The sequence below is a fragment of the Mercenaria mercenaria genome, chromosome 18 (genome assembly GCF_021730395.1).
Source record: "Mercenaria mercenaria strain notata chromosome 18, MADL_Memer_1, whole genome shotgun sequence".
In the NCBI taxonomy this organism is placed as follows: Eukaryota; Metazoa; Mollusca; class Bivalvia; order Venerida; family Veneridae; genus Mercenaria; species Mercenaria mercenaria.
Window position 1 is genome coordinate 34,005,380 of NC_069378.1, and position 12,603 is coordinate 34,017,982.

At 32.9% G+C, this 12,603-nt stretch overlaps 1 protein-coding gene across 3 annotated transcripts in view; it reads right to left on the minus strand.

The window, feature by feature from the left end:
• LOC123539311 (uncharacterized) overlaps positions 1-10,743 on the minus strand; it is an 82,154-nt gene extending 71,411 nt beyond the window's left edge. Inside the window, exons 1-2 of one of the 3 annotated variants that reach the window (XM_053529642.1) lie at positions 10,589-10,743; positions 9,436-9,503 (exon numbers count right to left, since the gene is read on the minus strand). The gene's annotated coding sequence lies outside the window, so the exon portion shown is untranslated. Of the gene's footprint in view, positions 1-693; positions 712-9,435; positions 9,650-10,588 lie in introns of those variants that run through there. The other 2 variants (XM_053529645.1, XM_053529644.1) reach the window with 2 other exon arrangements.
• Between the last annotated feature and the right edge of the window lie 1,860 nt (positions 10,744-12,603).

Genomic DNA, 12,603 nt, shown 5'->3' on the forward strand with positions numbered 1-12,603 from the left:
AAGTTTGATATAAACATGTCAGATTTTAAACTTTATGATATATGAATTTCATATGAACGGCAGACTTGCAATGCAAGATAATTTAAATCCCCTTCTCGCCAACACAAGTATTAACTTCTGTGTACAAATTCATAAACTAGTGTATCAAGTTATCACTTTTTGTTGGGAAGTTGTCCGCACAAGAGGAAAAAATTGTTTTGAAAAAATTTTAAATACTGACCAAAGTATTGCTAAAACCTTCATTTGAACTAAATATAAACAAGCTGACAAACAAACAAGGCAATAACTTGCGCTTCTATCAATAGAAACAAGTGGGACTTTGATCAAGTAACATCAATAATTTTGTTATAGAAGACAAAAGTTCATCCTCGATGCTATTTTTTGAAAGAGAGAGCCGCTTCTTCTAAAATGTCCAAATTAAGTACATCATGATTTATGAAGAATATGAGTATTTGAATAAGTACAGAATAAATACAGAATACAAACATTTCGTACATTCCACCGTAAATAGCACGTAATTCTTCCCATACTACACAAAGATAAAAGTATCTGTCACAAACTTACGTTTATCTTAGAAATTAAATCCATAGCATGCTGTAATGCCATTTGAACATTAATTTTTGGAAAATTACAAAATCTAAATATTTTAAAACACTTCACAATTATCATCCAGTGTATGGTGTAAATACTGACCATTAAACTTCGTATCAGGTACTCACTGTTTAAAACTTGACACTTAAAATGCGCTAAAATATGAAATAGTTTCACTGATAAACCCGTCGTAACTTAATATCATTACTTGACCCTAAAACACGGTCATTTTGAAATGAGATAAAGACTTAAATTTTGATCCTAATGAATGACATAATATAGAGCAACTTATTTTTTCCTGATCAGATTAAAATTATTAATATTTGGCAGGTTTAGGTGACAAGTTTTCAGCAACTTGCAAGTCCTTACAGAACATATTTTGTACACTAGTAAAGAGAAAGTTTTCATTTTTTTCTTCAACTTTATTAGGGGCAGATTTGCAAGAATGTACCAAAGTAATCAAATTCATTGGACATACATATACCAAATGGCACTTACCACGCTTTCTGCCATATATACTACAAATAATTAATAATCAGTAAAACAAAATGCCCCAGCTTTACACCAATAACAATCAGACGAAAAATTATTATACATTTTCATATCTAAGTATTCAATTTGGCCCAAAGTAAGCCTTTTCCTACTTTGAAAACTGCTTCATCGTTCCAGCAAAGTAAATTTAGTGAACAATTAGTGAATTAAAGGCCTCCGAATTAGCTTGAAAATGAGGTCAAGATGGTTCTTACTTAAAGTTTTTAAAAAAAAATTTAAGTACTTGAACTAAAAAGCATATAAATTAATATTACTCACAGTTTTTCTTATGGTATGCATTTTCCAACAATTAACTAATCATATATAAAATCCAGATTGTGACAGTTTCATTTTTTTTTAGGTAAATGTTACAATAACTGAAATTAAAAATGTCCCAATTGTGTATAATGTTAATGTACTTAGCAGATAAAATAGTTTCGATGTTAATTATTCAGGCGATAATTTGTATGACATAATTTACGTGCTATGTCTTTGTTTGCCTAGATAAGTGTTATTATGTCATATTTATGTCAGGTTATGTCAATGTGTAAATAAATATGTTAATCGTAGCACCTTTTAGTAATGTGTGATAATTGATGACAACATAACTTAACACTGCATCTATGACTGACAATAAATAGTCTAGACAACACAAAGGCTCATTTGTCCCACCCATGTAGGAAACTTGGTAAAGCCTTTTGTGACAATAGCAATCTCTTACACTTCAAATGCACATCTGCTTCTCTCCTTCTGAAAAACTGGTATTCTTATAATTTTCCATAATAATAGAAACTACAAGAAAGTGTTAAATATTAACAATTAAAATGACAGGTTTGAGATATACCAATATTCAAGGGAGACAACTCATTTCTTGAAACCTGAGAGTTGATGGATCATAACTCACAATACAGTGAATACACCAATAGTTTGATCTATGATTGCATCTCTATGTTTTTCACCTATCAGAAAGTTCTTACAACTTGATCTTGAACACTAGTCAACCTGACTCAAGATTTCTGTCTCTCCGCTATGCCAGACATAACACACACAACCAATAGATTTCAGGTCAAAATCAAAGCTAGCAATATGATTCAGACATTTTTTCTCTCTTTTTGTTTTTTAAATTTCAAAACAGTAGTAGAAAACACAAGAACAAGACGTTAGTCTAACAATATTCAAACTATGTCTAAAGTTCTTTCCTTTTGCTAAAATGACTTACCTCTCTATGACCAAATTTCTAAAACATATTCCACAAAGTTTCAGTTCCAGTTATGGCAAGAACACAGATCTATCTGATTGTGTAATGAAATCACTCCATTAAACAATATCAACATGTAAAATTACATCAACTACCACAAAGATCAAAGAACATCTTTTGCAAACTCACTTCATGGTTACTTTTTTTTATATTTTTTTATATTGCATTAACATTTTTTATTTAATGAAGCATATAAAGATTTCTCTAAACTGATCACAAAATTACCTGAGGGGGGCAAATAACATTTAGAAATCAAAATATAACCTGGTCATCCCTGTAATTTATCTGCCAAAAATCACAGATGAGAGAAGATATGTGGATCTTTCTACATGTATAGGGTCATAAATCTTACACCTGATTGAATGTCAGCATCTTTTAACATGTCACAGCAGGCCATACCAAATTGGATCTATGTTTAGCGTCCTCAGGCAGTAAGGTTTTCAGCTGTCTGATAGAAAAAAAAACCCTGAAAAATGTTAAAAATTTTCATAATGTAATAAAGACTGACTGTTTCTATTCATTCATAAATAAATAAGTTAAGTTTTAAGTAATTTCCATGTGAAAAATAAACTATTTTGTTTGACTTATTGTTAAAACTAGCTAGGGTATCATTTTCATGGACTTAGAAAATGTTAAGAAAAGGCCATATATAAGGTTTTATCCAATTCAGCCATTTACTTTGTTCATGTTAAAAAAAGATGTCAACGAAGCTATTTAAAAGATCAATCTGTTTTTCCTGCCTGGCCAATAAATGATTCGAAAAACAAAGCAGAATATGCTAAACACAGATCCTATTGTGTTTGGAAAATGGCATATATATGAAATAACAAAAAATAAGCATGGTAGTCATGAAAAAGCTAGAAAGCCTAACTCTTTACCCAGACGTCTCAGGTTTGAATCCTGATTGGAGACACAGCATAACAAAGACTGCTCTGTGTAACAACAGGATGTACAAAATGCTCCAGATAACCAGAGCTTCAAACAAGGGGTGTTTCACAAAAGATTGAACAACATTCCCCAGACAACAGGTTTGAGTCCTACTGATTACATTACCAACATCCCCTAACACAGACTGAAGTACCAGGTAGCTGTTAATCTTGTAAAATACATATTTATTTATTTATTTTGTTGGTTTTAACGTCGCACCGACACAATTTTAGGTCATATGGCGACTTTCCAGCTTTAATGGTGGAGGAAGACCCCAGGTGCCCCTCCGTGCATACTTTCATCACGAGCGGGCACCTGGGTAGAACCACCGACCTTCCGTAAGCCAGCTGGATGGCTTCCTCACGTGAAGAATTCTACGCCCCAAATGAGGTTTCGAACCCACATCGATGAGGGGCAAATGGTTTGAAGTCAACGACTCTAACCACTCGGCCACGGAGGCCCCCAAAATACATATAGACCTGAACAATCTTTCTCTACCCTTAAAATAATATGAATATTTTACACATGAAGTAATCAAATGTAATGGAAAGTCAACCTATTTATTATTAAAATTTTGCTCAATCTGACAAAAAAACTTATCAGTGATTAAAGATAAAATCGCTCTTCAACTTCATATAAAACTGATATGCCCAACTTTATTCAAAAAGAACTTCTTTTTTGATCCATATACAGTTACTTATTTCTCCTCAAACTTGGAATCTTACTAATTTTTAAAAAATCTTTCTTTAAATTGCAAATAAAACCATTATTTTGTCAACTAAATGTGATTTAATTATGAAATATTATATTTCTTATAACTGTTAAAACTGAATTTACACGGTTCATTTACAACAGCCTTTATCCAAGTTGCAAAGAAAATCGAATACGAACCAATTTAAAACAGTTTTATACTCTAAGAATTTACCCATCACTAAAAATGTAACTTTGCACCAAACAATTATTAAAGAAACATTAAGTGTGGAAAAAATATCTAAGCAAATTTTTCAAATAAGGCAAAATTTAAAACAAACACATTCAGTATTTCCAAAACAGACAAATTTTTTTAAAAACTAAGTAAATTCCTGACAATTTAGGATCAAATATTGATACTAGTTTCAAATCCATTCCATAAAGTAACTGATTGAATCTAACCATCCCTTTATCCTCTGAATCGCTAAATGACTAAACGCTCAAACTTTCTATCACTGTTTGCTTAACCAGGGTAAAATCAAATTCCAGGGACTTTAAAATCCAATTAAAGTGATGTAGCCGGTATTGAACAGCCGCATTTATTGTCGGTGATCATTTTTTATTCATACTCCGTTACCCTTACAAGTGTCTGATTTACAAATCAAAATTCCGATCTTTGTTAAAAATCGATGGAAGATGCAAATTTTATTCATAGACAACTTTGTTCAGATAAATTGAGAAACATTTACATATCTTTAATCTATCCTTTTTAATAAAAAAAATTCTTTGTGAACATTAAACAAAAATTTGACATTCATTAACATTATTAGATCTGTAAGAAGTTTTACATTTAAAATTTTGGTACCTACGACAGTCCAGGAGAATAAAATCCTATTTTCAGTATCGAATAGAAACTGATCAATAAGCCCCGATTTTGCAGCTTCATAAATAATAATTAGCTGGATAACAAATTTCTGTTAATCCTATTTAATCAAAGTCTTTGACACAAGGAAATTACTAGACCTACATTTTAGAAATTTAATTAATCCACTCGATATTCACAAATAACCCGAATCCCGATTTCCTTTTCTGAATTACTTCCCTTTATGTTAGGTATTCGTTTTAGTTTAGTTATTACGCATTGGTGGATTTACCTATTATATCAATACATAGATTTGAACTTTGAGACATCAATGTAAATACACTAGAAAACCTTTGATCTAGCTCTGTTTATCTAAATCCTCAACAAATACAGGGATTTAGGTGAGAGATAAGTGTATCGGAAATCATTTAAATTTGGAACCATATTTATATCAGTTTGGCAAAAACGCCAGTTCTTATGTAATTGGTACCTACTTTCTTTGGAGAATGTAAGGGTAAAGTTTACTTTGTACTGCTCTTTTCTAGCTCGAGTGAAACAAAATCATAAATACGCTGGGAAAAAATAGATCCCACTCCCTTGGAAAAGTACTGCTTTTTTAGGAATAGTTGCGGGCCTCCCTGGGAGGAGTGAATGACACATTATCCACTGTTCTACTTATTTCTAAAGGGATTAAATATACTGATAATCATATCTTTCTATAGTTCAATTTTTTTCCTTTTCTTTATCATTAAATCGAAATAATAAACCCACATAAAGGTGATTTTTATCATAAAAATCCAATAGCACTTTATGATTGTATAAAAGAGCTTTGCATTTTTTTTAAAAAGGTGACTGGCATTCATTGTATGTTGTCTGTGCTTTGGCCGTCACTGTTCTGCTTAGCCTAGGCATTCTTTATATGTTACCTTTTCTTTGATCATCACTTTGGATTTTTTATCCTAAATTTAACTTTCAATACAGTTGTATTTATCCTAAAAACATTCCTTCAATAGATACATAGAACATTTTACGACGTGTTAAAATCAATGTTTATTTTAGCACCTCTAAAAGCAGACAGCAAATATAGACAGAATCTTAATATAAAGCTGGTGCAAAACAAACTTGGTCGACTTTAAAATCCCTCTGGTCAGTGTGAAAATCCAGTACAATCTGATTTAATTCACCTCATTAGCATAATATAAAATTTAGTGAGTAACAGTATTAAAAGATCAAAAGATTTTTGCATTATTTACATAATTGTTTTTCTTGATCTTTATACATGTACTCAAAGAGATAGTCTCTACATAGGAAGTATTTATGAGATTTATTTAACATGGTGGAAACTTCAATGCAAAACCAAAATCAGGTCAATTCCTTTGAAAACCTTTAATGAACAAGACTAGTCAAAATTAAGCATATAGCAAAATATTAGTCAACACTTTAACCAGTACAATGCAATCCAGAGAGATTCCAGTCCACAACAGAAAAAAAATTCTTCATGATCATAATTATCTAAAAATACTTCTTTAATTCTGTCTTCATCTAGACTGGTATCAACCGGACTATAAACGGCTCAAGTAAAAATTTAGGGACAAATATTGAACCCTTTATTTTAAGCATGAAAGTCCCACAGGGTATAACTGGAATGATTTTGTTCAACAGCAGAACAGATGTGTTTCCTGCTTGCAAAAAAATTCAAAATACTGAACTTATTTGTTTTCATCAGCTTAAAAATATTTACCAATGAAGGAAAAGATTCAAAATGTTCCAGGGCTGAGGGTTCAAAAATTCCAATGAATAATTGGTTGATTTTCATCTCGAGTCTTTGAATTTACCAATGAAAAAGCTGCATTTTAAGACTGATCTCCAATTTTGACCAAGGTGTATTGAATTCTACAAATAATTTATCAAAGAATGGTTGGCCAAGTAAACCACTAAAATCCTGGCATGGATTATAGCCAAACCTTATCACAATGACACAATGTTAGTTCTGTACTGACCTGAACTTAGTCATATTGACCTGTACACTGCAGAACACAAGTACCCAGTAACCATGTACCCTCAAACACGAGCTGAAAACCTTTAGGGATGACACGCCCTTCTTAATTTTTTTTCTTGACATATATTTACAAATCATGGGTGACCATCTGCAAAACTTATGAACCAAACTGAATGCTATGTAATAATAAATAATGAGCACACACGATTAAATTATATCGATAAACTTAATTTAACTGGCCCGCTTTGCTCAATCGAGAGAGTGCAGATCTATGGATCATGGGATCGCGAGTTCCATCCCCAGGAGAGGCGTACGTTTTCTGTGACAATTTGATAAAAGGCATTGTGTCGGAAATCATTCGTCCTCCATCTCTGATTCATGTGGGGAAGATAGCAGTTACTTGCAGAGAACAGGTCTGTACTGGTATGGAATCTAGGAACACTGGTTAAGTTAACTGCCCACCATCACATAACTGAAAATACTGTTGAAAAAGGGCATTAAACCCCAAAACAAAGAAACAAACACTTAATTCATGCAATATACTATGAATATAACAATTACTCAGTGTTAGCTTGAAGCTCAAAAAAAATCTTGGGTCACATTGAGTAAAGATATGAATATCAGCCCTGGATGTCTTCACTGAATGCAACAGGAGTGATCCTTTCAAAAAGAGTAGCATTTCTATTTACAATATTGCAAACCATACAGGGCTATGGGTTATAAATATGATGAAGTTAATAGGCCACTTTGCCAACTGTGCTTATCAAAGTGCTTGTTCGTGCCTGAAATAATTCTCTGTTGTAGAAAAGCCTGTTGTAGTATTTCTCTCCATCTTAAAGGTTACAACTTTCGATGTCACCTTACGTTAGTGTGACTTAAAACTCAACCAATTAACAAACAAGAATGAGGGCTCCTAAAATGATATATTCTGTTAAATAAACAACAGAGTAATGTAACAATATGCTTTTACACAGCAATATATACAGAAATCCACACCAGAATTTGTCAAACTATTTCCAAACCACTTCAGACGTTTTTTTGTCACTAGATTAACCTCTGTAACATATAAACCAGCATTTGACATTGAGACTGACCTCTAACCACTGTCCATCTTGTAAAACACCTGTTTTATTACAAATTTACAGCCCTAAATAACTAATGTCAGCAAGAATATGGGAAGAACTGTCATATAAAAACAGTTTACGATCATTTATTTAAACATTTATGGAAGTTCCATTCAGGAAAACTTCCTTCATTACTCAGCATTTGAAACAGGGTATTGTCTACAACTCATACTATTGTCTACAACTAAGAACTTTGGAGCATGTAAATGTATACAACTAAGACATCTGACAGGGCACTCGTTTGGCCATTTCTGAGGCCAAATATGGGTACCATTCCCCTCCTAAAATAATATGTTTTTTTCCCCTTTCTCAGATAAAAATTCCCCTAATGATCGGTTGTTTGACACAAATAGATATGAACTCTTTCTTTTAATATTATATAGTGCCTCTAAGGAAGATTACTGTTGCAATATAGTCACATCAGTTAGGAATGATTGAAAACAGTATTAATAAGTGTGAAAAGTAGTTACATATACATGGCTTAAACTTCCCCTTTTCGTCTTAAAATGTCGAAAAATTCCCCCTCCTGAGGGTATGGGTACCTGTCCCCAAAAGTTGTCTAGTGCCCTGTCTGAAAAGTGTATACAAACTAAAAAATTTAAGAAATATGGAACAAAGTATTCACGGTATACAACTAAAAATACACAATTATTGTTCATTTTCTTTTCTATTACGTACTTTAACATAATCTGTAATGTTTCGAGGCATCAAAATAAACTTCGGACATAAATAACTTCTGTAAGAGATTTGAACTTGGGTTGTAAGTTTCCAACTCTCAACTACAACATTCAACATCATGAAGTTGAAATAAAACCAAGGTCTCGAAACTTTGTTTACCCCAAAAATTGTAAGATATAACACAATGGAAAACATCAGTAAATAAATGTCCTGTATAAAATGTATCTTTTGTAAACAACAAAATTTCAAACCCAATTACTTGTGTAATCTGTATGAATGGACTTTTTTCCCTCCACCGCTGGTATGACTGTTTTTGAAAATATTTTTATTATACAAAAAAGATGTGAAAATAGAGTGTATGGTTCAAATTATTCTGTCTTAACCTCTCCATGATCTAGAACCTTAAGTGTACAGAGAATGATTATAACAAGTTCACAACCCATGCTTTTCCCAGACTGAAGTGTCTCCCATATCGAATCTTCACACACTCTAAACATATTCAACAATATGAAAGATGTCAAATACACACTCATGAAAAGAAAACCATCCATTTAGTGGCAAAAAAAAATTCATGGTCTGGGACTAAACGGCTATTTTGTGAGACTATGGATTCATGAATTTTCACTTTTGGACATAAAATTAGTGAGAATTTTACTCTTCATTGAGACCTAATCTTACAGATTGATACACCACTGAATCCACAAAAATTAATCCCAAATGAATTATAGCAATTTCAAAGTATTTAGCAAACTGATTATATTTTTTCAATATTTACCTGTACTGGTTTATTCTCTGGTAATCACAAATCTTCCACTACAACCAAATTCCAAAAAACACACTGTCCTTAAACAAATATACAACTTAGATATATCAGTCACTGTATCTTCCTACTAAACACAACCACATATAGCAAATCTAATCAAAATTTTAAAGCATTCACTTCAAATGACCACAACATTAACTTTGAAAAGTAATTTAAAACCCCCGCTATTTCAAACCACTATTGTTCGCCTATTTAAAGCCGAATGGTCAGCCAAGCATTTAGCAAGTCATAAATAAGTGACTCAAATTTGTCACACATTTTGCTACGACAACTTAATATAACGTATCTACAATCCAGAGGACTTTCTATTGTTTGAAAACCTTCGCATAATTGGAAAAGTGTCAAAATTTATCATGAAATTTGAAACAAATATGAAAGGTTTAATCTAAAACAATACAATTATAAATTTTTCTCTCAGTTAAAGCACCAATTAAACTGTTCAAATTAAGTATACACTAGAGGTATTGAGGAATAGAACTTTGTCAAAGGAAATAACAAATTTCGAAAAAAAAAAAACTGAAAAGATTAGGTAATGTATATAAAATGACCTTGACCTTTATAAAATGACCCTATAAACTGTAATAAGATAGGAAAATATCTGGTGGGGCTTATGATGGTGATCCCCTAACCCAACCAACCACACCCTACAAAATGACATACACATTTACCATTGATGTCGAGCATAATGGAATCCCTCTAAACTTGTGAGGTGTGGATACGCTCCCACTCATATTTGTTCTCAAAAAAATTTTTATATTAAGCACAACTACACTCCATGGTAATCACCGTCGGAAGTTCCATCAGAATCCATTTTCAGTTACTGGTAGTGCTAAAGAAATTGTTCAAATGAAGTGTAAACTAGAGTTACCACTGAATACTACTCTGTCACAGGAAAGAACACATGGAGGTATTTTGTGCCACGAATTGTCAACAAAGGGCTGACAAACCCAGAAGAGGACCCTTGTATACATCAAAAGGCGACTTCAAAGGGTATAACATTTAGTGTTAAAGACACCTCTGAGGAGCAAATACCTCCTCCAAAGACAGATATTTTCTTTTCCATTTGTGAAAATTCTTATATATCAAACCTCTCAAGAGCAGATACCTCTTTACAGCAACCACACTTGACTCTTTCCGGTGTTGCTCCCTCTATACATGTTGCACTGTGACTGGATTCGTTGCAATGTTGTCTTCCCATTCTGTACAATGCTCATCCCAGTCTATGACACTAGCTACCTCCCCTGATGCTCTCCACAGATACAAGATTTAAAAAGAAATAAAAGTGATAATAACTAGTACATTGTACAAAAGGATCACAAACTATGCTTGCCTGCATTAAAGGGGTCCTTGAATAACTAATTCAACAAGTGACCGAGTACTGCAGTGGCAATCCGGTGGAAAACTTTGTTAGTGTTCCTCCCTTGTAGTTGTTGGCTACAGTGTTAGCCAACCACAGTGGCATCATATACTGGGAAACTGGAGCATTTGTGGACGGACCAACCAACCTAAGTGTACAGCTTTAAAAGTCCACTACTGAGTCAAATAGGGCCATTAACTAGGTCAATAGTCATACTTTAGAAAGCTATTGTTAATGCTGGAGGTTCTGTGTAGTAGTAATAAAACCCTTAAATGATATCAAAAGTTATTGACCAGAAGGCTTTATACTTAACTTTCAATGGTAACTTTGACCTCTGCTAGATAGGCATGGGTCATGCAAGCAACACATCATTTTATGGAGAACATGTGTGTGAGTGTATATCAAAATGAATCAAGACATGTGTGTGAGTGTATATCAAAATGAATCAAGGCATTTGTGTGTGTATATCAAGGCATGTGTGTGAATGTATATCAAATGATTCAAGGCATTTAAAAGCTAAGGAACAAACACTATTTTTACTTTAATTTCAATATCGATACCTCTGACCACCAAGCATGGGTCATGTATGCAACATATCTAGTCATTAGGAACAATTGCATGTAGTGGTAAGAAAATCCTTCAATGCATATAAAAGGTATGAAATGGAAACAAATGTTTACCCGACCTTAAACAGTGACCTTGACCTTTAATCAACAAGCATAGATCATGTGTTGACACAATGTTTCATTAAGTGTAGCACTAGGATAATCCACAAATAGGAGGGATAATTTACTTGATCTTTAATAATGACCTTGACCTATGACCAAGCATACCGGTAAGTCATGTATGAGCATATTGCCCTCTATTCACATACCCATTTATGAACCTAGCTTGAATACTTTTTGAGTAATTGCAGGATCCACATTTGCAGACAGACGTATGGAGAACATACCTACAGTCCCGTGTGTTCCACCAATAGGGGACTAATAAAATCTGCGAAAAAAAATCATGTTGTTGGTGCATACATCAACATTCAATAACCTACTTGAGAAACTGTAATGTCAACATCAACAATGGATTTCAGACCCTAATTTTCATGTCATGTTGTGAGAATTTAAAGGCATTTTTTCCAACTTTCCACTGGGAATTTTAGATGTAAAACTGGGAAAAAAACAAACTATCTTCACTGGGACTGGGGCCGAACTTTGGCCCCAAATTGACCTGAACAAAAAAACTGGGATAATTCATGAAATACTGGTGCGAGTTTTTGCCCTTGTGTCACATAATTTTTAACAACACTTTTAATAACCTAAATTTGTAAGTAAGAAGGGGGAAGGTAATTCATGGTGTGAGAGTTACGGCCATTGTGTCACATGACGTGGGTGATGATGTGGAATAACTATTTTAAGTTTGGATCAAATCAATTTTGTAATAACAAAGATAGAGTGAAAGTGCATCAAATTTTTAATCTGAAATTCTAAGTTAAATGGGGGCATATATTTCATGAAAAATTTGTGTCAGAGTTATGGACCTTGTATGATGTAAGCAATAATGTGGAATTACTTCTTTAAGTTAGAACAAAATCAATATAGTAACAACAGAGGTAAATTTAAGTGCACCAAAACTTTTAACCTGAAATTCTAAGCAAAAATGGGGGATAAATCATGAAATGTCATGGACCTTGGGTCATGGTGTGGATCATGAAGAGGAATAACATTTTAAATTTGAAGTAAATCCATCAAGTAATAACAGAGACATAGTGA